Genomic DNA, 26,749 nt, shown 5'->3' with positions numbered 1-26,749 from the left:
TGAAACTCAAACATGAAAGCTTTGTAAGGGTTGCTCACATTGATTCAATAAAAAAAAAGAAGGCAACCCAACTTAGAGGGAAAGATATTTTTACAGATACGTATATATATATATATATATATATATATATATATACATACACACATACACAAGGCTCAACCCTAACATAATAGTAATCTCTTATAAGGGCTTAATTGCCCTTGGATGAAATACAATAATCTTCATAAACTTCTCTAAGAAAATGTTTTTGGAGACTTTTAAGCAGTTTCTTCATAACAAGCAATACAAAATAAATTATTTCAGTTCAGCTTTGGGGCGGGGATTGGGGTTAGGGATGGAAACATCTGAAATATGGTGGTGGAAAGGTATAATGGTGGTGGAATTGCTGTTTGAATATTACTGTCACTGTCACTGTCATCCCATTGCTCATCAATTTGTTCGAGTGGGCACCAATAACGTCTCTCATTGAGAGACTTATTGTTGCTGTTTTTGGCATATTCAATATGCACGGATAGCTTGCCAGGCTCTGCCGAGAGGGCTTGATACTCTCGGTAGCTTGCCGGGCTCTCCGAGAGCGGCGAAGGAATTGAACTCGGGCCTGCCACGTGAAAGACCAATGCCCAACTGCTGTGCTATCGCTCCAGCCCCATTTGAATATTAAATCTAATAAAATATTGTGAACTGCTTCATGAAATGTAAATAATAAAACAAAATAAAACGGGGGTCTACTAAAAAATTAAAAGTATGCCAATTTTTTTTTAATTTTATTGAATCACTGTGAAATAGTTACAAGCACTCATGTTTGGGTAAAAATTACACAATGATCAAATATCCATCACTCTACTAGTGCACATTCCCCACCACCAGAATCCCCAGTTTCCCACCTTTCCCCCCCTCCCCCTGCCTCCATGGCAGACAATATTCTCCACGCTCTCTACTTTTGGGCATTATAGCTTGCAACACAGCACTGAAGGGTCATCATGTTTGGTCCATTATCTAATTTCGGTACATATCTCCCATCCCGACTGACTCCTCCAGCCATCATTTTCTTAGCGATCCCTTCTCTATTCCATCTGCCTTCTCCCCTCCACTCATGAAGCAGTCTTCCAGCTATGGGGCCATCCTCCTGGCCCTAGTATCTACTGTCCTTGGGTGTTAGCCTCATGTGATGTTATTCTATACTCCACAAATGAGTGCAGTCCTTCTATGTCTGTCCCTCTCTTTCTGATTCATTTCACTTAGCATGATACTTTCCATGTCTATCCATTTATAAGAAACTTCATGACTTCATCTCTCCTAATAGCTGCATAGTATTCCATTGTGGAGATGTAACAAAGTTTCTTTAACCAGTCATCTGTTTTAGGGTACTTGGGTTGTTTCCAGATTTCGGCTATTGTGAACAGTGCTGCAATGAAAATATAGGTACAGATGTCATTTCTACTGTGTTTCTTTGCATCCTCGGGGTATATTCCAAGAAGTCGTATTGCAGGGTCATATGGAAGTGAAATATCTACTTTTTGAAGGACTGTCCATATTGTTTTCCAGAAAGGCTGAACCAGTCAGCATTCCCACCAACAGTGAAAGAGAATCCCTTTTCCCCCACATCCACACCAGCACTGGTTGCTTTTGTTCTTTTGAATGTGTGCCAGTCTCTGTGGTGTGAGATGATATCTCATTGTTTTGATTTGCATCTCCCTGATGACTAGTGATGTGGAGCATTTTTTCATGTGCCTTTTGACCATTTGTATTCCTTTTTTGAGGAAACTTCTTTTCATTACTTCTCACCGAATTAGATGAGGTTGGAGGTTTTTTTCTTATACAATTCTACTAGTGTCTTGTATATCCTACATATTAATCCCTTATCAGATAGGTATTGGGTAAATATTCTTTCTCATTCTGTGGGCTCTTTCTGTATTTAGGTCACTGTTTCTTTTGAAGTGCAGAAGCTTCTTAGTTTGATGTAGTCCCATTTGTTTATGTTTGGTTCCACTTGCACGGTCAATGCTGTTTTGTCCTTAAAGATGCTTTTAGCTTCAATGTCATGGAGAGTTCTGCCTACATTTTCCTCTATGTACCTTATACATTAATGTCTGATATTGAGGTCTTTAATCCACTTTGATCTGACTTTTGTACCTGGCATTAGACAGAGGTCAAAGTTCTTTTTTTTGCAGGTAGCTATCCAGTTTTCCTAGTTGAAGAGGCTTTCCTTGTTCCACTTCACATTTCTTGCTCCTTTGTCAAAGAATAAGTGGCCACATATTTAGGGTTCTGTGACAGGATATTTAACTCTGTTCCATTGGTCTGCAGGTCTGTTTCTAGCCCAATGCCACGCTGTTTAAATTATTACTGCTTTGTAGTAGAGTTTGAAATTGGGGAAGGTGATGCCATCCATCTTCGTTTTACCAAGGATTGCTTTAGCTATTCGTGCGGGCTTATTGCTCCATATGAATTTCAGGAGTGTTTTGTCTATTTCTTTGAAAAATGTCATGGGTATCCTTATAAGGAGCACAATAAATTTGTATAGTGTTTTTGGCAGTATTTCCATTTTGATCATATTAATTTTCCCTACCCGTGAGCAGAGAATCTGTCTCCATTTCCTAGTGTCCTCTTTTATTTCTTGAAGTAGTGTTTTGTAATTTTCCTTGTATAGGTCCTTCACCTCTTTGTTTAAGCTGATTCCAAGGTACTTGATTTTCTGAGGTACTATTGTGACGGGATTGTTTTTTTTAATGTCTCTTTCTTCTCTTCAATTATTTGTATATGAGAATTCCATGGACTTTTGGGTGTTGATTTTGTAGATCACCACTTTACTATATCAGCCTATTGTTTCTAGAAGCTTCTCCGTAGAGTCTTTAGGGTTTTCTAAGTATTCTATCATGTCATCTTCAAATAGTGATAGCTTGACCTCTTCCTTTCCTATCTGTATGCGCTTGATATTTTTTTTCTAACTGCTATGGCTAGGACTTCCAGTACTATATTGAATGGAGTGGCGTGGCAAAAGTGACCAACCTTGCCTTGTGCCCAATCTTAGAGGGAAGGCTTTTAGATTTTCCCCTTTAAGAATGATACTTGCCATGGGCTTTTGGTAGATGGCTTTGACTATACTGAGAAAAGTTCCTTCAATGCCCATTTTGCCGAGAGTTTTCATCATAAACGGGTACTGGATCTTATCAAATGCTTTCCCTGTATCTATTGATATGATCATATGGTTTTTATTATTTCTTTTGTTGATATGATGAATTATGTTGATTGACTTACAAATGTTAAACCATCCTTGCATCACTGGGAACTATGCCAAGTTTTAATAGATTTCAATATAGGAAACTGGCAGGTCAAGGAGGACTGAAAAAGTAAAATAAGAAACACTAAGAAAGCTCAGTGACAGTAAGAGCCAGCTATCTTTTTAACTGAAGGGAACAGAAGGAAGAGTTGAAGTGATTGGAAGTTAACAGCTTAGAGGAGCGGTCCTACAGAATTAGAAAGTAAAGTCCAGATTAGTATTCTGATCAGATGGATTAAGTGTCTTTGAAGACTAAATAAAGATCCCTGAGGTGATATCTGGGTGATTAGAGACTGCCATAAAGCCTCCATCCCTCTCAGAAAGCCTAGCAAACTACCCAGGGTATCCCACCCACCCTGCAGAGCCTGGCAAGCTACCCGTGGCATATTCAGTATGCCAAAAACAGTAACAACAATAGGCCTCATTGCCCTGACACTGATAGAGCCTCCAGTATGGCAGCATTAAGTGGATGAGCAAGAAGAGGCTGATAAAATCTCAGGGACGAACTAGACTGCCAAAATGAAAAAGGAGAAGGAATAAAATGATTATCTGTGATTTCAATGCAAGTACACTGGCATCACAAGCATCCATTGAGGACCTGGTAGTGCAAGCACAGAAGATCAAGTACAACATCATTGGTATAACCTAGATGAGAAGGCATCAATCATATTACGCCATTTTCGACACTAGAGAAGTACTGTTCCTCAGATCATGAGACAACAGAGGCATCAGTGGTGTTGGTGTCCTTGTCAACATAAACTTGGCCATGAGCATTGATTCATTTGAATGCCTAACAACCTGAATGGGATGATTATGCTTGAATAGATGTGGCTCACTGCCAGCAGTTTCTATCTTCATCATCTATGCACCAACATCCAACTACAATGAAGAAGAAATTGAGAAGTTCTACATGGAGCTGGAGAAGTTCTATAAAGAAGACCACACTTTCTACAAGATCATTGTTGGTGATTTTAATGCCAAGATAGGACCGAAAAGGTCTCCTGAAGAACTCTACATTGGGACCCAGGGCGTAGAATAGAACGAACCGGTGAGTGACTGTCTGAGTTCATCATGTCAACCAAGACCATCCATGGTAACTCAGAGATCCAGAAGGCCAAATCCAAACATTGGGCATGGGAGTCTCCTGGTGCACAGTTCTACAATGAAATTGACCACATTATATTCAATCGCCAGTTTTGTCTGACCGATGTCGCTGTTGTCTCAAAATTCCAAACAGGATTGGACCACCTTCTCCTTCATGCAAAAATCTACCTCACAGAACAGGGAGAAAGGGCAAAACGTTTAAGTTTAAGAAAAGAACTACCAGAATGACCACTGACTTGGAGCTCTTTGGCACTATTGAGGCAATGTGGGTAGATGCCATTGTTGGCAACATCAATGAGGAAGACGATCGACTGGTTCAGCACCTCAATGACTGCACAAAGAATGCCAAGAGTGGGAAAGCCACAAACAGATGCCTGTCTTCAGGAACTCTCGAGCTCATTGGCCAATGTGATTTGACATGAGCCTCAGGCAACAACAAGCTAATGTCTGAGCTTGAAAAGTTGTGCAGAGAAGCGATAAAGGAAGACCTCAAAGGGAGAAAAACAGCACTGTTGGCTGAGGAGGCAGAAGCCAGGAAAAGTATTCACAATGCTTGTCTGTTCTTTGCCAACTACAAGACCAAGATGACTGCCCTCTGACCTCCTGGTAGATCTATCACATCTTCCAGAAGGGCAATGGAAAAGATTATTCATGACTTCTACTCAGATCTCTTCGACAGCCACATCCACCTGCACACATACCAAATTACGCAGGATGGATATGTCATTCCCAATGTCCTCCGTTCGGAAATCCAACATGCCATTTCATCGGTAAAGTCACGTACAGCACCCAGTCCAGACAAGGTCAGACCTGAATACCTGAAGAATTTGCGCCAGTACTCATCAACACACTGGCTCAGCTCTTCATATGATACCTGTCCATATGCAAGTTTCCGTCCCAATGGAAAACCAGCAGGACCATTCTGTTGTACAAGAAGGGAGACATGCACAAAATCGGCAACTATTGCCCATTCTGCCTGTTGTCCATCGTCTACAAGTTGTTCACTCCAGTCAGTCTGAATAGAATAGGCAGAACAGTAGATGAAGGACAACTATGTGAGGGAGCTGGGTTCCAAAAAGAATTCAACACGATTGACCATATCCACACAGTGACCGAGCTCATTGAAGTTTCGCAAGAATTCAAGATGCCACTGTGTCTAACATTCATTGAGTTAAAGAAGGCCTTTGATTCTGTTGAATCTGAAGTGGTCATCTAAGCCTTAGCCAAACAGGGCGTTCAAACTCAGTATATCAGGATCCTCTGTGAGCTGTATTACGAATCCACCACCCGGATCTCAGCATTCTACAAGGAAGTAATCATCAACATAAAGAGAGGGGTTCAGCAGGGTGATACCATTTCACTGAAACTCTTCAGAGCCACCCTCGAGAACGTCATGTGACAACTGGAATGGGAAGGAATGAGAGTGAAGATAGACAGTCAGCAAATACACCATCTCCTCTTTGCTGATGACATTGTTCTAATAACACCAAACATTAGCCAAGCAGGACCAATGCTGGCCGACTTTGACTGCAAGTGTGGAAAGGTCAGATTGCAGCTAAATCTCAGCAAAACAATATTCATGAAAAATGAACTAGTCCCTGACATTCCATTTGCTCTCAATGGAACAAATATCTCTGAATGCAGCAGCTATGTTTACCTGGCTCAAGAACTCAACATGAGTAACAACTTGGCACCAGAACTGTGCAGGAGGAAGAGAGAAGTGTGGAATGCCTTCAAGAGCGTCGAAGAAGTTGTTAAGAGGATGAAGAAACTCTGGCTCCAGGCACATCTTTTTTAATCCACCATTTTTCATGCACTAACATATGTCTCAGAGACCTGGCCCCTACAGAAACAGTATAAGAATGTTATTCAGGTCTCCCAAAGAGAAATTGAAATAGCCATCCTTGGAATATTAACGTTTCACTCAAGTGAGAGAAGGAATCCGGAGTTCTGACTGCCATCTATGATCAAGAATCAGGGACAATGTCTCGTTTGCCATGGCATCGAAAATCAGATGGGCTGGACACATAATGCGATTTAGAGACAACTGCTGGACTAGAGCTTTTACCAACTGGATTCCACAAGACGTCAAAAGACCATGTGGCCACCCACCTACGAGTTGGTAAGACTTCTTCATCAAAACCTTGAACAAATGGTTTGAGGCTCTTCATGTTCCTGGAGCGAGCAGATACCATTGGGCTACACTAGTACGGGAGACATTACTGGTGCCTGCTCCATCAAGTCGAAGATCGATGGGATGACAAGGGATACAATTGATACAAGTGAGGTGATATCAGATCTGGAGCAAGTGACACTGTCCATCTTGTACTTTGTATGAATCTCGAGACTGTGGGAAAACAACAACAAATGGGAACTTGGCCCCAGTTATTATTAATCCCAACATCCACTTAGAGTGTTACTTGGCACCACTGTATGTGTGTTTGTGGGCAAATGAAAAGGACAAGATTCTTAACCTGCTCCCGTCTTTCAGACTCCTTTTGCTGTCACCAATACACAGACTCCAACCAATAGGAAGTCAGCTGGAAAATGATAAATATGATTTGTAGAGAGTCCCAACCATAGTGTTGCATATCTTAAAGAAGAAAAACTGCTTGGACTCCAAAGTTTAATAATTAGTTTTTGATAGCTACCTACAAAGGATTCTAGTGGTATTGTTTATACTAATCACACATGTTATTATATACATATAATATAATCATATCTATCATATAAATTTTTAAAAAATTTTAGGATTGGTGGCTAGGCTCCTAGTGCCAAAAAGCTTGTAAGAGATCAAACCGGGATTTTAATTGAGGTCTGCCTGACTTTAAACACCATAGTCTTTAATGTGTGCTACCATCTGGATATCAGAACAAAATTCTAAAACATTCATAGCTTTTTGGAATACCAGAAATAACCTAGAAAACATGTATTATGCTAAGCATAAATGCAACATTTTTGTTTCTAGAATAAAAACAAATAACTCATTTTCAGAGAACTAATATGTGTGTCTTTATAGCTCTCCATCCCTCCAATGATTAATGTGTTCTAGCCCATTGCAACCATAATATTAACAATGTGGCACTGCTATCAAAAATAAATGCGACTATTTTTTTAAAAAATTCCCAGAACTAGCAAGATGAGAAATCATCTTTATTCTACAGTGTTTAGGTCACAAATGAAATTTTAAAATTCACTTTTGGGCATTATATCATCATAACTTGTACAAAGATGAACTTAATGAGGCAAGGATTACCATCATGAAGATGGGATAAAAATCCCCACAACAATCCTGACTTTAACCCTCTTAATTTTTCTTCATGGGCAGAGTAATGACCTTTTGAATAAATCCACCTGAACCTGACCCCGTCATGCTTTACACACCCAATGGCTGAAGGATCTTTCCAAAATACAAATGTGTTCATTTGTACGTAACCATAATACAGTTGGAGTAACATTAAGATCACCTAAAAAGGCTTCAAAATTCCTTTATTCATATATCCATTTGTTTTTAGTGAGACAAAAGTACACAATCATGCACATCATTTACAAGTATGAGCACACACGCATCACTGCTTTGTCTTGATGATTCTTTTCTCCTCTTTGAACATTTTAATTCCCTTAATGGACCACATTTTTCTCTCACTTTCACTTACCCATTATCACTGAGGCCTGCTAATTCCTGCTCATTCTTTTAGTGGTTAGTCTAGGTTTTTCTTTCTCTTGGAAGTTTTGCTTGACAGATCCTGCTCCAAATTTTATGGGTTTTTTTTTTTCACCTCTTTATGCTTTGGTTGTTTTCTAAGTTTCCTTCATTTTAGTACACAGCAGACAGAATTTCCATTTACTTGCCTTCTCTGCCTAAAGAGAGTTACATGAGACCAAAGACAAAGTTTTTTTTTTCTCATTATGTTAAAACTACTGTGCCAAAAGGAAAATTGTGTCTGGAAATATTTCATTCTATAATAGAAGGTGAAGGAACTTGAATGAATTAAAGATATTTTCAGATAAGAATGTGAACATCATTTTCATGCTATTAAGTATTATGCACTAATTTTTCCACTTGAAACAGAAAAAGGAATTAATATTAGATTAATGAGTAAAAATAAATTAAAAGAAGATTTTAACTCAATACAAGAAATAAATTTGAACAATTAAAACAAGTGAAAATGTAGCATACTGTCTTTCAAATGATTTTCTATCAGTGAAAATGTTTGAATTGATAGATCTATGAACTTCTAAGAAACACTTGAATCAATTTTTATGAAGTGTTTTTTATTTTCTATCTATTTAAATTTTTATTTTTATTTATTGAAGTACTTTGATTAAAATATTGTTAATGATGGATTCATGTTACATAATCCAAAAAACACCATACTGATCACCAGATTACACTAACTACCAAGGACAGCTCCCTCTTACCCCAACCCCCAGCCCTGCCACCCCAAAACATAAGTTATGTGTAAACATAATTTACTTCTTGTATTGAATTAAAATCTACTCTTCATTCTTTTGCCCTAAATTGCTATTTTGCTTAGTATCTTTAAGTCCCATATGTGAAACTTAAAGATGCCTCATTCTGTATCTGTTCTTTCCTTCTAACTTTATTAAGCATAACATCCTCTAGTTCCATCTATGTCACTGCAACTTTAAGATATTGTGATTTTTTTCAGATTTTCATAGTATTCCATTATGTATGCATAGCAAAACTTCTTGATCCATTCATTTGTAACTGGATATTTGGATTGTTTTCTTATCTTGACTAGACAACAATTCCAACAGTGAATGAGGGTTTATTTCTCACCACAACACCACCAATGAAGGATATTTCCAGACTTTCTTGATGCCATTGCCTCTGGCATAAGATAAAATCTCAATGTTATTTTTATTTGCATTTTCATAGTCCTAACTGAAAACGAGCCTTTAATCTTGATCCAAATTGACTTAATCCAAGTTGTCCTTAATCCAAGTTGACTTTTGTGAGTGATGTGAGCTATGGTTATAATTTCTCTTTTTTTTTAACATGTAGCTATCCAGTTTTCCCAGCACCAGTTGTTGAAGAGATTGTCTTTGTTCTACTTCATATGCTTAGTTCCTTTGTCTTATATTAAATGTACATAAATCTGGAAACTAAATCTGGACTTTCAGTTATGTTCCATTGTTCTGTGGGTCTATATGTACTTATTTCAGTACCATGCAATTGTGGTTATAATAGACTTCTAGTATTGTTTTGAAGTTGAGATATGCAATATCACCCACCTTTGTTTTCCTCTTTAGATTTCTTTGGCCACTGGGGGAGTTTTATTCTCCCATAAAAATTTTAGTAGAGTTTTTTTTCAAGCCTTTTAAGAATGTTATCGGGGCTGGAGTGACAGCACAGCTGGTAGGGCATTTGCCTTGCACGCAGCCGACCCGGGTTCGATTCCCAACATCCCATATGGTCCCCTGAGCACTGCCAGGAGTAATTCCTGAGTGCATGAGTCAGGAGTGACCCCTGAGCATCGCTGGGTGTGACCCAAATAGCAAAAAATAATGTTATCAAATTTTAATGATTATTTTATTAATTCTATATAATACTTTGGGTAGAAAGGTTGTATTGACAATGTTGATTCCTTTAAGCCATGAACAAGGCCTATTTATCCATCTGATAGGATACATTTTAAATTCTATCTCTATAAGTGGGTAGAGCTTCCCAAAGTTTTATATAAAAAAGAGTCTGACCCAAGTAAGATTCATTCTGGATGCAGAAATGGTTTACCACTGGCAAGACAATCAGCATAATACAACACATCAATAAAAGAAAAGATAAAAACAATATAACCATATCAATAGATGCAGAGAAAGCATTTGACAAGACCCAGTGCCCTTTAGTGTTAAAAACTCTCAACAAAATGGAAATTGAAGGAGCTTTCCTCAGTATAGTCAAAGTCATCTATCACAGGCTCACTGAGAGCATTATTCTCAATGGGGAGAAACTAAAAGCCTTTCCTCTAAGATCTGGGAAAGGACAAGGATGCCCACTCTTGACACTTCTATTCAATATAGTACTAGAGATACTTGTCATAAAAGTTAGCTAAGAAAAAGGTATCAAGGGCATCCAGATAGAAAAGGAAGAGGTCAAGCTATCACTATTTGCAGATGACATGATACTTAGAAAATCCTGAAGACTCCACAAAAATGTTCTGACAAGCAATAGTATATATAGTAAAGTGACAGGCTACAAAATCAACACCTCAATATCTATGGCTTTCCTATAAACAAATAATGAAAGAGAAGAAGGAGATATTAAAATAGCAATCCCATTGACAATATTGCCTCAGAAAATCAGGTACCTCGGAATCAGTTTAATTAAAGAGGTGAAGGACCTATACAAAGAAAATTATAAAACACTACTTCAAGAAATAAAAGAGGAAACTAGGAAATAGAGGCATATCCCCTACTCATGGATCAGGAGAATTAACATTATCAAAATGGCAATACTCCCCAAATCATTATACAGATTCAAGGTAGCTTCTATTAGGAGACCCATAACATCCATCAAATAAATAGACAAAAAACACTCCTGAAATTCATATGGAACAATAAAACTCCACAAATAGCTAAAGCAACCATTGGAGGAAAAAAGATGGAAGGAATTACCTTCCCCAACTGCAAACTGTACTAAAAAAGTAGTAGTAATTAAAACAGCATGGTATTGTTATTGGAATAAACCTGCAGAGCAATGGAACAGAAGTGAACATTTAGTCACAGACTCTCAAATACTTGATCACATAATCTCTGATTAAGAAAGGAGCAAGCAATGTGAAGCAAGGAAAGCCTCTTCGACAAATGGGACTGGGAAAACTGGATAGTTACTTGCAAAAAAAAAAAATGAACTCTGATCTCTGTATAATTCCAGGCACAAAAGTCATATCAAATTAGATTAAAGTCTTCAGTATCAGAGCTGAGTCCATAAGGTACATGGAGGAAAACGTATGCAGAACCCTCTATGATATTGAAGCTAAAGGCATCCTCAAGGATGAAACACCACTGACCAAGCAAGTGAAAACAAAGATAAACAAATGGACTACATTAATCTAAGAAATTTCTGCACCTCAAAAGAAACAGTCACCAAAATGCATAGAAGATACCACAGACTGGGAAAAATTAGTTATTCAATATCCATCAGATAGGGAGTTAATATCCAGGATATATAAGACATTGATAGAAATTTACAAGAAAAAAACCTTCAACCTCATCAAAAATGGAAAGAAGAAATGAACAGAAACTTCTCAAAAAAGAAATACAAATTTCAAAAGGCATATGATAAAAGGCTTCACATAGCTACTGATTAGGGGAATGCAAATAAAAACAACAATAAGTTATCACCTCACAGCAGAGAGACTGGTACACATTAAAAGAGCAAAAACAACCAGTGCTAGGTGCAGATTTAGGGAGAATGGAGTGCTCTTTCATTGTTGGGAATTCATTGTGGGAATGCCAACTGGTCTAGCCTTTCTGGAAAACAATATGGACATTCCTCAAAAAAACTAAAATTGAGCTTCCATATGGCCCAGCAATATCATTTCTGGGAAAATATTTCAGGGTTGCATAAAAGCTCAGAAGAAATGACATCTGCACCTCTATGGTCATTGCAGCATTGTTCACAATAGCCAGAATCTGGAAACAACCCGAGCACCTGAGAATAGGCTATGGTACATCTACACAATGGACTACTATGCAGCTGTTAGAAAAGATGAAGTCATGAAATTTGCTTACAAGTGGACGGCCATGGAGAGTATCATGATAAGTGAAATAAGTCGGAAAGAGAGAGACAGACATAAAATGACTGCACTCATTTGTGGACTATAAAATAACATAAGATGAGACACCCAAGAACAGTAGAGACAAGGGCCAGGAAGATTGCTCCATGATTGGAAGCCTGCCTCACAAGCTGTGGGGGAAGGCAGCTGGGATAGAGATGGAATCACTAAGTCAATGATGGTTGGAAGGATCGCTCTGGATGGCAGATGTGTGCTAAATGTAGGTAAAGGACTGAACATTATGGTTTGGGACCATGAGATGTGTGCTGAAAGTAGGTTAAGGACCGAACATGGTGGACCTGGAAAGATGCACCCAGTGTGATTTTGCTAAACACTAGGCCAAATAAAACCACAGGAAATCAAATTTCAGCACATGCTAGTTACATGGCACATGCTATGCAACTACTAGAAAAATAGAAGTAAAGTTTATATTATCCTGGTTATGGTTACAAATGTACAGAGGACCTTCTCTGTTGTACATTAAAGATTTTGTAGTTAAAGACGAGCCATTTTATTTGTTATAACAATATTCTCCTGTTACTCATGATATTTTGCTACATTAATTTCTTATGAGCTCCTAATACATTTTCTACAGAGAATCAGGAGTTCTGGTTGATACAGAAGCAACGAACTGTGAAATATTGGAGTGGCTACCATATTCCCACTACCAGACAAAGTCTTTGGAGAACAAGACAGAGTTCTTTCTTGCTTATTGTGAGCACTAAATAGATAGGCGCAAGGGAAGCATATAGTTTTGATGCACACTGTGTATTGGAAAATGGGGCCTGCTATGTTAATATTGTTTTAGGTATTTTCAAGAGTTTTATTCTAAAATAGTAGAATAAAAATGGTACCTCTCATAAGGGTCAGAAGGATTGAACCACAGCTTGGAGGCTGGTCTCACATGCTGGGAGGGAAAGGCAGCTGGGATAGAGAAGGGACAACTAAGTAAATGATGGTTGGAGGGCTCATTCAGGGTGGTAGATGCATGCTGAAAGAAGAGTATGGACCAAACATGATGGCCGCTCAGTACTGTATTGCAAACCATAACACCCACAAAGAGAGAGAGTAAGAGGGAATGTGCCTGCCACAGAGGCAGGGGTTGGGAAGGGGTGGGGGTGATGAGAGAGATACTGGAACATTGGTGGTAGAGAATGCACAATGGTGGAGGGATGGGTACTTGAACATTGTATGACTGAAACGTAATCACAAAGGTTTGTAAGTCTTTCACTTTACTTTAACACTATCTTTAACTTTAACTGTATCTCACGATGATTCATTAAAATACAAATTTTAAAAAATACTCTGATTTGTAACCTCATCATTGAAGTGATCTATGTGAGAAACGGAAGGAGCAGAACCTATAGATAAGGTTCAGATTTGAGGGAGTATATATTGGGTTTGAATTCCAGTTCATCTATATGTTAGCTATGTGACATACAATAACATTTTTCTTCTTTGACTTGCAGTAGTCGAACTAAATAAGACTATGCATATAATCAATTAAGCACTATATAATCAACTAAGCACTTAGTAATTGCTCATATTTGTTTCAAAAGTTATATCTTGTCTTTTTTATGTACTCACCCTGCTATGGGGATCTTTCCCTTCAATTATGCTCACCCACAATCACCACATTGGACCTAATGCTTTATTTCTACAGAGCCAATCTGACCCCCATCACTCTTGTATTTAAAGTTGTTTCTTGAATTTCTTTTATGTTCAGGATAATTGTAACAGATACTTTTACTCAGTACATGTCATAAAATAAGGAGTTCTAATAACTTGTTTGTATGTGTGTGTGTGTGTGTTTGCATACCTTTGCATGCCATGTGAGGACACAGAAATAAGGCAGTCATTGACAAACTAGAAAGAGAGATCTTGCTAGACAAGACTCTTTAAATTTTAGCCTCCAGAACTGTAAGATAAAATTCTGTTATTTAAATGTAATTTTAAATAAAATTCTTGTTGTGATATTTTGTAATGAGACCTAGCAGGCTAATATGCTGACATTTGTCATCGTATAACCACAGGCTATGTATTTCAGAGAAAAAATGACATTATAAATTTTTCCTAAGATTTACAGAAACTTAGATCATCAAAGAAAGCTGCTAAAAAGGATCAGACATTGAATTGAATCTTGAATAGTAAAATGAAGTTAGTCAAAGATAAAGCCACATATGGTGGGGAAAGAAGATATGCTAGGAAAAGGAAATCCAATTGTAACAGAAGGGAGATAAGGCAGAACAAATCAGGAGGAGTTTGACTATTCCTTGAGAAAGTGCAAGTTTTAAAGCGAAAAGTTAGAATTATTAAGAACAGGACATGTACTTTAAAATCAGGCAGAAATTTTGAATTAGTCACTGCCATTTGCTATCTGGCCATCTTGGTAAAACCGCTTAGCTCCTTCAATATGTTTCCTCATATGAATAATGGAGATGCTGATTATATCTTCTTCTCATAGTTGAGGGATTTAATGCAATAGTTAGAAGATCTCTTGGATTTATGGTATGCATGAAGTAAAATAAGTTGTTATGATAATTTTGAGTGTAAAGGAGACACAATAAAGAATCTTAATAGAAAAGCAATGTGGTCAGATTGATCTTGAATTTTGGAAGTAAAGCACTGGGCATAATATGAGAATTAATTGAAGGGAAATAAAGTCATGTAGTCATGTTCATCAAGAGGGATGAGTGTGTGTGTGTGTGTGTGTGTGAGTGAGAGAGAGAGAGAGAGAGAGAGAGAAAGAAAGAAAGAGAGAGAGAGAGAGAGATCTGGACTTCCTTTCTCTTTTTATAAAGACGCTAGTCATACTGGATTAGTCCCCTACTTACAACCTTATTTGACCTGAATTGTTTGATCCAAAAAGCTTTATCTCCAAAACAATCAAGTTGAAAATTTGAACTTCAGCTTCAGTTTCAGAAAGGACATTTGGTCTGGTAAGTCTGTTGAGCTATCTTTCCTTAACATGAGGCTATGGACCCTTAATGTATTTGATTTTTTCTCTAAAACATTTCATTCATGACATAGAATAGACTTGGGATATATTTATTGAATAAAACAATGAAGATACACAAATTTAATATTTTCTCTAATTCTTAATTACTTATAGATTAAAATCTAGCAGCTCATATAATGTGGCCCACCCTTCCATTTAAAGGGAAGTATGTGTACATACCACATCATTGTGTCTGTATACTACAGTTTCTTTTTTTTCATTTTTTTAATCTTTCCTTCTCTTCTTGCTTTTGTTTTTCTCCCTTCTTTTTTCTTTTTTTTTTTTTTTGAGAGGAAGGGTCATCCCACCCCCATGTTTCGGGTTTATTACTGCCTCTGTGCTCAGTGATCTGGATGGATCTCGATCAGCAGCATGTAAGCCAAGTGACTTACTTACTGTACTCTAACCCGATATATCATAATTTCTTTAACTACTTATCAGTTCTTGGGCTCTAGGGTTGTTTTTATAATTTGTCTATTGTGAATAGGGTCATAATACACATAGCAGACAAATGTCCAAATACCGTTTTGGGGTCCTTGAGGTAGATGCCAAGAAGTGGAATTGTTGGATTGTATGGAGACTTAATTTTTCATATTTTGACAAATGTTTACACTATTTTCCATAGAGGCTGAACCAGTTAGACATTCCTGCCAACTGTGAGTGAGGGTTCATTTTTCCCCAAGTTTGTTTTCATTGTTTTTTTTTAATTCTTTTTTTTTTTCATTTGAGCCAATATCACATGTGTGGGTTGATTTCTCATTGTCGCTCTAGTTTCTGTTTTCTGGGTGATAAGAGATGCATCACTTTTTCTTTCTTTATTTTCTTGCCTGACCATAAGTAAAGTAGTTTCATATGCCTTTTGATTATTTGTATCTCTTCCTAGAAGAAGTATTTGTTCACCATTTCTTTCCATTTTTAAGTGATGTTTGGTTTTTGATGCTAAGTTTTACAATCACTCTCTATTTCTTTGATATCAATACTCTGTTAGGTGAGTGGTAGGCAATCTTTTTTTCTCCCAGTCTGCAAGAGTTGGCTTTTTATTTTAATCATAGTTTCTTTTGAAGTATCTTAACTTGGTGTAGTTCCATTTATTTATTTCTATTTCTGTTCTCTTGAAAAATGGCATAGTTTCATAAAAATTGCCAATACACTTAATATCGTAAAGCATTTTTTCTGTTTTCCTCAATATAATTTATGGATCCAGGTCTGATATTTAGGTCTTTAGCTCATTTTAGATTGATTTTTACCTGTAGTATACAACAAGGGTCAGAATTTAATCTTTACACAAAGATATCTAGCTTTTCCAATACCACTGTTGAAGATTCTTTCCTTCTTTGTCCACTTCCTATACCTAACTCCTTTGTTAAAAATTAGCTATCCAGTGGCAGAGAGATAGCACAGCGATTAGGGCATTTGCCTTGCACGCGGCTGACCTGGGTTCAATTCCCAGCATCCCATATGGTCCCCAACCACAGCCAGGAGTAATTCCTGAGTGCATAAGCCAGGAGTAATCTCTGTGTATCACCGGGTATTATGACCCAAAAGAAAAAAAAAAAGGCTATCCATATACCTCAGGTCTGTCTCTAGAGTTTTTATTATACCCATGGATATAAGAGTGTGCCTTTATTCCAGTACCAAACTATCTTGATTTCTATAGATTTATAGTATAATTTTGTTGGGGAAAGAAAAGCCTTCCATCTTCTCTTTTCATGAAATTGCTTTGAGTATTCTGGGGCTATTATTATGTTGTATTAATTTCAGAACTCTCAAACATTCAAGAAACAAATATATTAGGTATCTTGGAAAGAGGGCAAGAATAATTGAATAAAACAGGTATGTTTCAAATACATTAGGGTCAATTAATTACCTAGTAATGTAGTTGACAGTGGCAGGAAAAAAACACAACTATTTTCTACAGGAGACATAACAGAAGATACTGAGCTGCTCTGTTGAAAACGGAGTGAAAGATGTCATAGAGCTGAGTATGGAGGTATCCTATTGGCAACAGGAATTATGGGAAAGATTACAAGATAATTATTTGACTTCTAGTTCTTTATCCCACTTGGCTCTCTCAAGACAGTAAAAGTGAAACTCATATCTTAACAGAATATTAGACTTTTCTTCCTCTGGAGAAAAAGTTGAAAATACTGAATTATTGATTCCCCAACTAAGTAGTCCAGGCAAATGACTATATATTGAATACCACAGTTAATAATCTCTACCCACATACACAGACTCTTTTTTATTGATTTTAGTATCTCATGCTTAAATAGTAACAGGAAATAGAGCATCTCTAGATATTCAAGGAAACTTTCAAACACGAAAAATTAAAATATAAAACGGAAACCCTCCAAAGTGGAAAATAAACAGGGAGATAAACTATACCAAGAATGAAACAAAATAAAATATTTTTCATTTCCATCAAAATAAACACGTAAAATAAGATCATGTGTTCATTAAATAAATTCAAAATAATACTTAAAAATAGAACAATAGAAAAATTAATATTCATCAGGAATACAAACCAATCAATAATTGCAAAAACTATAGGAACACTGAAAGCTAAAGGTGAAGAAATTGAAATGAGAAAAAAGATTTTTAAAATGTTATGATAAAAGAAAAAAGGCATATGGAATTTGTGCAGGAGGTCTAACATTGTTGCATATGAAAAGATTAATCTAGTCCGCAGTTCATCTTAATTGGAAATAGAAATTTGATACGTCATTCAAAAGGAAGTATTAAAGTAGAAATTTGTAAACTAGTTCACAGAAGAAAAGCATCAAAACATAGTCAATGATTCATAAATATAGGTAAGCCTAAATCCTCAACAAATGGCATCTCTCATTAACATTTTTGTCTTCTCTGCCACCATTTTACCCTTTGTTATTTGGATTTCTGCCTTAATTTTCTTCTCTTAACTTCCACAGTCCTAATACTTTTCTCTGATGCCATGAAGGCAAACTCCTTTTTATTTATTTTTTTCCTAATTATCATCTCCTGCCTCACTCATATACACAAACCTTGCATTTATCGGTATTTATACTGGGCTATTAATATACCTAGCTGGCACTACTACTATTGATTTTAGCACTTTGTATATAATATATTCAGTATTTCCAAATTTAATACTTCTAAATATGACTCATGTAGCATCTGTTTGGACATCCATGAAACATTCACCAAACAACAAGCGCACATTATAATGCTCTGAATCTTTAAGTCAAATTTTTATCCCTAGTGTTATGACTGTTACCCAAACCCACCAACATGTAATTAGGATATCCTGAACTTCTCACAAAGAATATTGAGAAGTTACTCATATGCATGGGTCTTGGTATTGGATTAAAATATTTATGTGCAGAGCCATTATGACAAAATCTAGTAAGTTTCCCAGATAAACATCTGCAGTCTCAATTTACAGGTAAAAATAAGTAAACATCAACAAGGAAACAAGGTCAGGAAAGTTTAATCAGGTTTCCTAACATCACAGAGCTAATTAATGTTAAAAGTAGTATGTAAACTAAAGTCATATGCATCCTGATCTCAATTCCTCTCCTCCTGAATTTTAATCATTAAAGTATATATTTGGTGGGTTATTTACTATTAGTATTCCTGGAGTAGGTACTCAGATAGGGGACCTCTTGAGTGAGTCTTAGGAAAAAATAAAACCAGTTATAATCTGAAAAGTAATTATTTTGTTACCAGCTCCAAATTTTAGGCCACCTTCAGATTTTAGGTCCTGCCTTACCTCTGTCAAAGAGTTGAAGGATGAACACCCTCTGTTGATAATTCAGTAGGAACTGGGACCTGTTTAAACTGAATGACATCAACCAGAAGGAATTTTCACACTCTCTGACAGGAGAAACTTCCAGCAAGAACAGAAGGTCATTAGAAGACTGAAGACCACCTACAGTTCAAAGTCCTTTCTTTTTGATAACACTCTAACAAAAGGAGTTATTTATACAAAAATATAGAAAGCCACAAAGGAGGTGGTCTGGAAATGTTTATAAATATTCAGTACTTTTTAAAACTAAATTTGAAAAAGAAATGTGGCAGCAGAATCTCCTGCCCCCGCACCAAGTGTCTTTGGAGGGGGGCAGGTTGAGTTTCCCTCCCTGTGCTGCCGAAAACCTCCAGAACCAACCACAGCCATGTTCAAGGCCACTCTCCACACATTCGGACAAGCCTCACGCGTGAAGTCACCCGAAGAGGAGCCCAGGTATGCGGGGCCCGTGGCAGAAATCTCCAAGCCTGCTTGGATCAGGACTGGGCCGCCACCACCCAGGTCCCCAGTTTTCCAGTAGCTAGACAGTCACACCACAAACTGCCTCCAACTCCATGTAATCTCATCAATGGCCAAGATCCAGAGACTATAAAATAAAGCTCCCAGAAGAAAGGAATGCAGTATTTCCTGGATCTTGTCCTCATTCACAACAGCACGACCTACTAATGTACCTAAAGCGGCACGCATGTGTATGGTTTTAACATACTTGCTTGTATTTTCTTATATATGGGCTTAAATGGCCCCCGAATGAAATACAACAACCTTCACACACTTTCCTCTTATTGTGGCAGTATAAAAAATCAAAAGGCATGCGCTCGGGAGGGTGCAATGGTATGTGTGTGTGTTGTGTTGCTCACGGGCTCTCAGGCCAGCTCTCTCTCTCTCTCTCTCCCTCTCTCTTTCTCTCTTTCTCTCTCACACCGCTCACGTTCAGTGCTCTCAAGCCGCTGTGTATGTACCGGATTGGGATGGCTCCTCCTTTGTGGTCCGCTTTAGTGTGTGCTGCTGTGCTCTCTTCTGTCTGTCTGTCTATCTCTGTCTCTGTCTCTGTAGTCTCTCCTCTGGTCTGTTCTGACCTCTCTCTGTCTCTGCTTCTGTATCTTCTCTTTTGCTTCTGTGTCTTCCCTCTTGCTTCTGTGTCTTCTCCTGTGTCTTCTGTCTTGCCTCTGTGTCTTCTCTCCGCTTCTGTCTCTTCTCCTTGCTTCTGTCTTACCTCTGTCGCTTCTGTCTTACCTCTGTCCTTCCTTCCCTTACAGTCTTACCTTCTATAGCAATTATGTAGGGTGGTGACACAAAGATGGGTTGAACATTAACAAATCAACAAAGAGGGGTAAAACCATTTCTCCAGGAGATTAACAAAATCTCCTCTAAAGAGATTACTCCAGATTACTAGGAGATCTGTTCAAGGGTGGGATCCAAACAAGGGTGTGTCACTTTCTTCCTTCCTCAGTTAATAATCCACTTAGATAGTTATAGTAAATATATTTCTAATATTTCTAGCAATGTCATTCTGTATGAGCACAGTAAGAGATATATCAGACTTAAAGTTTGGTTCTTCCTGAGGATATTCACTATATATTCCAGACCACAGTCCTCAGGCCAGGTTAGTCTTCCTAATCCCATCAGGGTCCTAGTCTCATTGTTACTTTTGGATCATGACAGCATTTGTCTATGACCATGTTCACAACTTATAGTTGAGTATCGTGGCGCTTTGGCCTGGCCCATTTCGACACCAGGGCAGTTTACAGCTTGCCCTGGGTCCATTCTGTCCCTCTTCGGGACCCTGCTTTTGTGGTGTAGGAAGTAAGGGCGAAATATTTTCTGCAAAAGAACTTAACACTTGCTGCTTATTGGCCCAAAGAGTGTAAAAATGAGTTTTGCTGGAAAATCGCAGATTCCCCAACCATCAAAAATAGCACCATAGAGTATAAAAATAAGCTGTAAGGACCGTGGAAAGGGTTAGTCTGAATCCTTTGCAACGCATAACATGCATTAGGTTGTTTTTTCTTTTTAATTTTATTCCCACGGGCAGTTACTACATCCTGTTCCTGAAATACACTGGCTTTGCCTTAGCTCGATTTTAGCCGAACTGGTTCCGTAAGCAGCGCGCCAGCTACGGGTGGCAAGAAGAAGCCGCACCACTACCATCCTGGCGAAGTGGCACTGTGTAAGATCTGCCACTACCAGAAGTCCACCAAGCTGCTCATCTACAAGCTGCCGTTCCAGCGGCTGGTGTGCAAGATCACGCACGACTCCAAGACCGACCTGCGCTTCCAGAGCTCGGCCGTCATGGCACTGCAGAAGGCATACAAGGCTGCCTGGTGGGGCTCTCCGAGGACACCAACCTCTGCACCATCCACGCCAAGCGTGTCACCATCATGCCCAAGGACACTAATTCTCCAGATCAGCAATTTCAGACCCAAGGCTGTCTCAAGAACGTTGTTTCCAAGTGCTGTGAGGCACTCCCTCAGCTACCCTTCCTTATTGCTGCAAAATGAAATGATTCAGTATCATTTCACATCTGTAGGTGTGACACCCCTCTGGGGCCCTGAGCATGGCTAATAGGCACGGGCCTAAAATCGGAAGGTGTTACCTATGGAGCACTTGAGCAAGCAGCTCTACCTCACAATCCTTAAACCTAGTTAGGCCTTGGGGAGAATTTTTTTTGCAACAATGATTGTGCTGTGTTACACTGAAGGGTAAATGACTGCTCTTCATTTTGCCCTTACTGTAAACTCTTAAACCTAAAGGTCACAGAATTATAAGAATGTATATAATTCCAATTGTACTTAAATGCTAAAAATCTTAATAATAACCAACTCTACCAAATATTTGCCAGAAAAATGTCAAAAAGCAGACATATACTTACTAATTTAATTGCATATCTATGCTCACCGGGAGAACCTAGCAAGCTCCCAGTGACGTACTCATATGCCAAATACAGTAGCAATGATGGGTCATTCTCCTGACCCTGAAAGAACCTCTAATATGACACCATTGGAAAGGACAAGTAAAGAAAGGCTGATGAAATCTCAGGGCTAGGATGAATGGAGACATTACTGGGCCCACTTGAGCAAATCGACAATTAACGAGATGATAGTGATAGTGATAGGAACTAAGAGCAACTGAGTTGATAAAGCAGATGCTCAGGAGTAAATATTATTGGAGTCAATCAGCTCCCAAGTTGCAAAGCATAATATTAATTGTCTTTCTGTGTCCATACAAAAAGGACACTGCTTTAAGGTAAACTAAGTTCCCTGTGGCAAGGCTAAAAAGATAAACCCAATGTTATCCTGCGGTAGTGGGAAGGTGCTTTTCTGATTGGGTGGGTGTTTGAATATTATCTGTAATGAATTATTGTGCACTACTTTATGAAAATAAAATGTATAAAAAAATCTCGAAAAAATTGTGGCATGACTTTTATTCTCTAGTTCTGAGGTTTCCCATATTCCAACTTGTATTTTTTTCTTTTGCTTCATGAATATTTGCACTGTATAGAGGCTCATGTTCTCTCTTGAATAGATTTCTTTTTATTATCCCCACCCCGCACACACACACAGCCCACAGACTTTTCATAAAATTTCTTTGCTTCACTATTTGTCTTCTCAAAAAATTTCTTTTTACAAGAAGAGGCAAGGGTCTTGGGAAACCTGGGAGTGGTCAGAATTAACTTTAATTAAGAGAAAACTTTACTCTGCTGTGAGAACAATGATGCCCCCAAAATTCAGATAGTAGGGATAAGTGTCTATGCTACTAAGATATTAGAGTCATGCTTCCTGAATTTCTTACTTGACAAGATGTAGCAATTAAAACAGTGCAATATTTAAATTTAAAACATACACATGGACTAATGCAACAAAATGGAAAACCTAAAAATTAATACATATATATGGACATTTAATCTATGGCAAATTTGCCAAGTCTATATAATGCAGAAAGGAAAACATCTTCAAAAAATCTTGTTCAGAAAACTGGACAGCCAAGTGCAAGGGGAAAAAAATGAATGATGATTAGATTGCCATCTAACACTATACACAAAAATAAACTTCAAATGGAGTAAAAGTTTGAATAGTAAACCTGAAATAGTAAACCTGAAAATAGAAGAAAATGTAGGTGACACACTCTAGGACCTTGATATTAGAGATGAATTTACAGACTTTACTGGCAAAGCAAACAAAATGGAGAAATAAATGGGATTATAATATAAATCAGAGTAACTACCACTAAAATCAATATGGCAACCTAGAAATTGAGAAAAATATTTGTACATCAAACACTGACAAGGAGTAAATATAGAAAACTCCTAAAAGTTAACAACAAAAACAACCAACAAAATTTTAAAAATTGGGCAAAACACTTGAGTAGACACTTCTAAAAAGAAGATATGCAGATGACCCACCAACACATGAATAACTGCTCAACCTCACTTATTATTAGGAAAATACAAAACCAAACTACAGAGGGATACTACCTCACATTAGCAGGAATGCCCCATATCAAAAACATTAGAAACAAATATTTCTGAAGATGTGGATAAAAAAGACCTCCCGTGATATGTTGGAGAATTGTAAATTGGCATAGCCTTAATTGAAAACAATATGGAGATTTCTAAAAAGAATAAAAAAGTATTTCCTGTACTTTGCTTATAATTTTATTTTTAATTAAATGTCTGTAAACATCTTCTAAAAATAAAAATAAGAATAGAATATGATTACATATCACTACCATCCATATTAAAAAAACAACATGAAAATACTAATTTAAAAAAATTATTTGAATTCCATTATTTTATAAACAGCATTTTTCACATTAGCCAAAATATAATATCACCCTAAATGTCCAAAGAAAAAGACTAATAGGGGCTGGAGCCATAGCACAGCAGGTAGGGCATTTGCCTTGCACTCAGCTGACCTGAGTTCAATTCTCAGCATCCCATATGGTCCCCGAAGCACCACCAGGAGTAATTCCTGAGTGCATAGCCAGAAGTAACCCCTGTGCATTGCCGGGTGTGGCCCAAAAAGAAAGATAAAAAGAAGACTGATAAAGAAGCTGTGATACAGACATTCAATTACATGCCATTCTGTCCTTTAAAAAGATGAAATTAGACCCCATTTTATAAGATGGGTGGAATTTGGAATCATAATGGTAAGTTAAGTAAATAAATAAAATATTAGTTTCACTCATGTGTAAAAACTGAGTTACTAGAGCCAACAAATTGGGAAAGCAACAAAACAAACCCCTAGACTTATTGAAAACCAGGGCATTGTCAGAGGGAAAGAGAAGAGGGTGGGGAAAGAAGGGGCAGAGGATGTTTTTAGTGTAGGGATGACTCCAGAGCTTGGTGGATATGAGTCCTATGCATATATAGAGGTGTATATGCCCTGAAATCTTATTATACAATAAATCATTTATAAATCAATAAAATAATTTTAAAAGACCAGTGTCAGTGGGAGTTTATAGAAGAATCGCATAAAAGATATTTGTTGAGATATTAGAAGAAAATAGCTATCATGAAATAAATGATGATCTGGATATATTTAATTTTGAATAAGAGGAAGAATAAAATAGTTTTTTGTTTGTTTGTTTGTTTTGGAGTCATGCTCAGTGATGCCCAGTGGTTACTCCTAGCTCTACACTCAGAATTGTTTCTGGCAGCACTCAGATGACCATATTAGATGCTGGGAACTGAACCCAGACTAGGCATGTGCAAGCCAAGCTGTACTATTGCTGCAGCCCTATGATAGTTTTAAAACCAGGGGCCATATATAACTCTCTGGTGGGATTTCAGAATATTCTAAGGAATCCACAGATGAAAATTACATAAATGGGGGGCATGGCATGGGACTGGGAGCCCAACTGGTAAGATGGAGGGGTCACAAGGGGACTATTGAGAAACACTTCTCTATAAGACACATACATAATAACAAAGCAGTCAAACATTTTATTTTTCCTTTTTTCACCTGGTCCATTCCTTCTTTAGTTTTAGAAAATTTCATTATGAGAAAAATTTGCTTTTACAGTATCAATCTTTATAAACTATTTTTGTTACTATTTCTCAAATGATGACAACAGCAACAATTATAATAGCAAAATGTCAGGTACTACCTAAACCTTTACAGCACCTCTAATGTGGCACTCACAAGGTAGATATAATTAGCCTATTTCAGAAGGAAAAAATATAGAATTTGAGAGAGAGATAGTAACTTAACCAAGGTCACAGAGCTGGCATGTGGGAGAATCAGTACTCTGAGACAAGAGTCCTGGTCCTAGCAGTTAACTAGAATTGTAGATGGAACTAAATTATTTTTTCCTATATACTGAGCTCTTCCAACCTCAAGCATTGTCATCATTATAATCTTGGAGCTACTTCAAAGATAAGGTGATCCTGTAGATCAACTACAGACTGAGAAAAAGAAAACTAAGTGAGTGTTCATTTTCAGCCTTTATGTGGGCCTTTTCATCTTTAAAGTCCTTCGTGAATATTAAACAATTAATCCCCGGAAGCCCTGTGCATTGGGGAAAGTGAGCATTTCCATTAATCTTGATGAATGTCTTTTGCTATGGGTGAATTTTTACATTTCATTGTGTTCCTAAAGCCTGAAAGCCTTTCCATATAAATGAAACACATTTTTATTCACTTGTCTCTCCCAGGTGTATGAGAATTGCTGAGCTACCTAAACACAGTGCTTTTTAAGTATCTTCCAGTTTAAAAGTTTCACAGGATCTGCCTCCTGAACACACACACACACACACACACACACACACACACACACACACGCAAGTGTTTTACACATAGACACTTAAGAGTTTTTATGATGCTATCACATCTCACTGGTGTGATATAATATCTCATTGTCATCTTGATTTGGAATTCTTTGATGATAATCATGCTGAGCATATCTTCGTGTGCCTATCTCCTTCTGAGAAGTGTCTATTCATTTCCTCTCCCCATTTATTGATAGGGTTTTTAAATTTCTTTATGTTGCTCTTTTGTGAGTACTTTATATATTCTGGATAGGAAGCCTCTATTTGATGTGTTGAATGCAAATATTTTTCCCATTCACTCAGTTAGCTGTCTATAACACATGTTTCTTTTGCCATGCTATTTAATATTTTGCAGTTCCAGTTGCTTATTTTTGATTTTGTTGCCTTTGTCAGTGGGATCAGATCATTGAAGACACCTTTTGAGGCCCAAATCTTGAGGTATTCTACCTATATTTTCCTCAATGTACTTGCTTTCTAGTAGGAAAAAAATCTGTGTTGGTGGGTATCTGGGGAAAAAGGAACTCTCCACTGCTACAGGGAATGTTGCCTGATACAACTCCTGTGGAAAACAACATGGCAGGTTCTCAGTAAACTTAAATTTGAACTGCAGTATGACCCAGCAATTCCACTTTTGAGCATCACACAGCGGGTAGGGTGTTTGCCTTGCACATGGCCGACCTGGGTTCAATTCCTCCATCCTTCTCGGAGAGCCTGGCAAGCTACCGAGAGTATCCCACCGACACGGCAGAGCCTGGCAAACTACCTGTGGCGTATTCGATTTCCTAAAAATAGTAACAACAAGTCTCATAATGGAGATGTTACTGGAGCCTGCTCAAGCAAATCAATGAACAACAGGGCGACAGTGCTGCAGTGCTACCCCCAGAATATAAAAACAATGTCTCAAACGGACATTATGCACATCATTATTTATTGCTGCACTCAGTACAATAGCTAAGATATGGAGCCACCTTGGGTATTGAAGGACATATCAATGGATTATAAATACGTGGTTATAC

At 37.6% G+C, this 26,749-nt stretch overlaps 1 pseudogene; it reads left to right on the top strand.

Moving 5' to 3' along the window:
* Nucleotides 1-4,608: 4,608 nt before the first annotated feature.
* Nucleotides 4,609-21,466, top strand: LOC129401692 (histone H3-like; annotated as a pseudogene).
* Nucleotides 21,467-26,749: the final 5,283 nt, after the last annotated feature.

The sequence above is a fragment of the Sorex araneus genome, chromosome 2, assembly GCF_027595985.1.
Source record: "Sorex araneus isolate mSorAra2 chromosome 2, mSorAra2.pri, whole genome shotgun sequence".
NCBI classification, from domain to species: Eukaryota; Metazoa; Chordata; class Mammalia; order Eulipotyphla; family Soricidae; genus Sorex; species Sorex araneus.
This window is presented reverse-complemented; position numbering and strand designations above follow the sequence as displayed.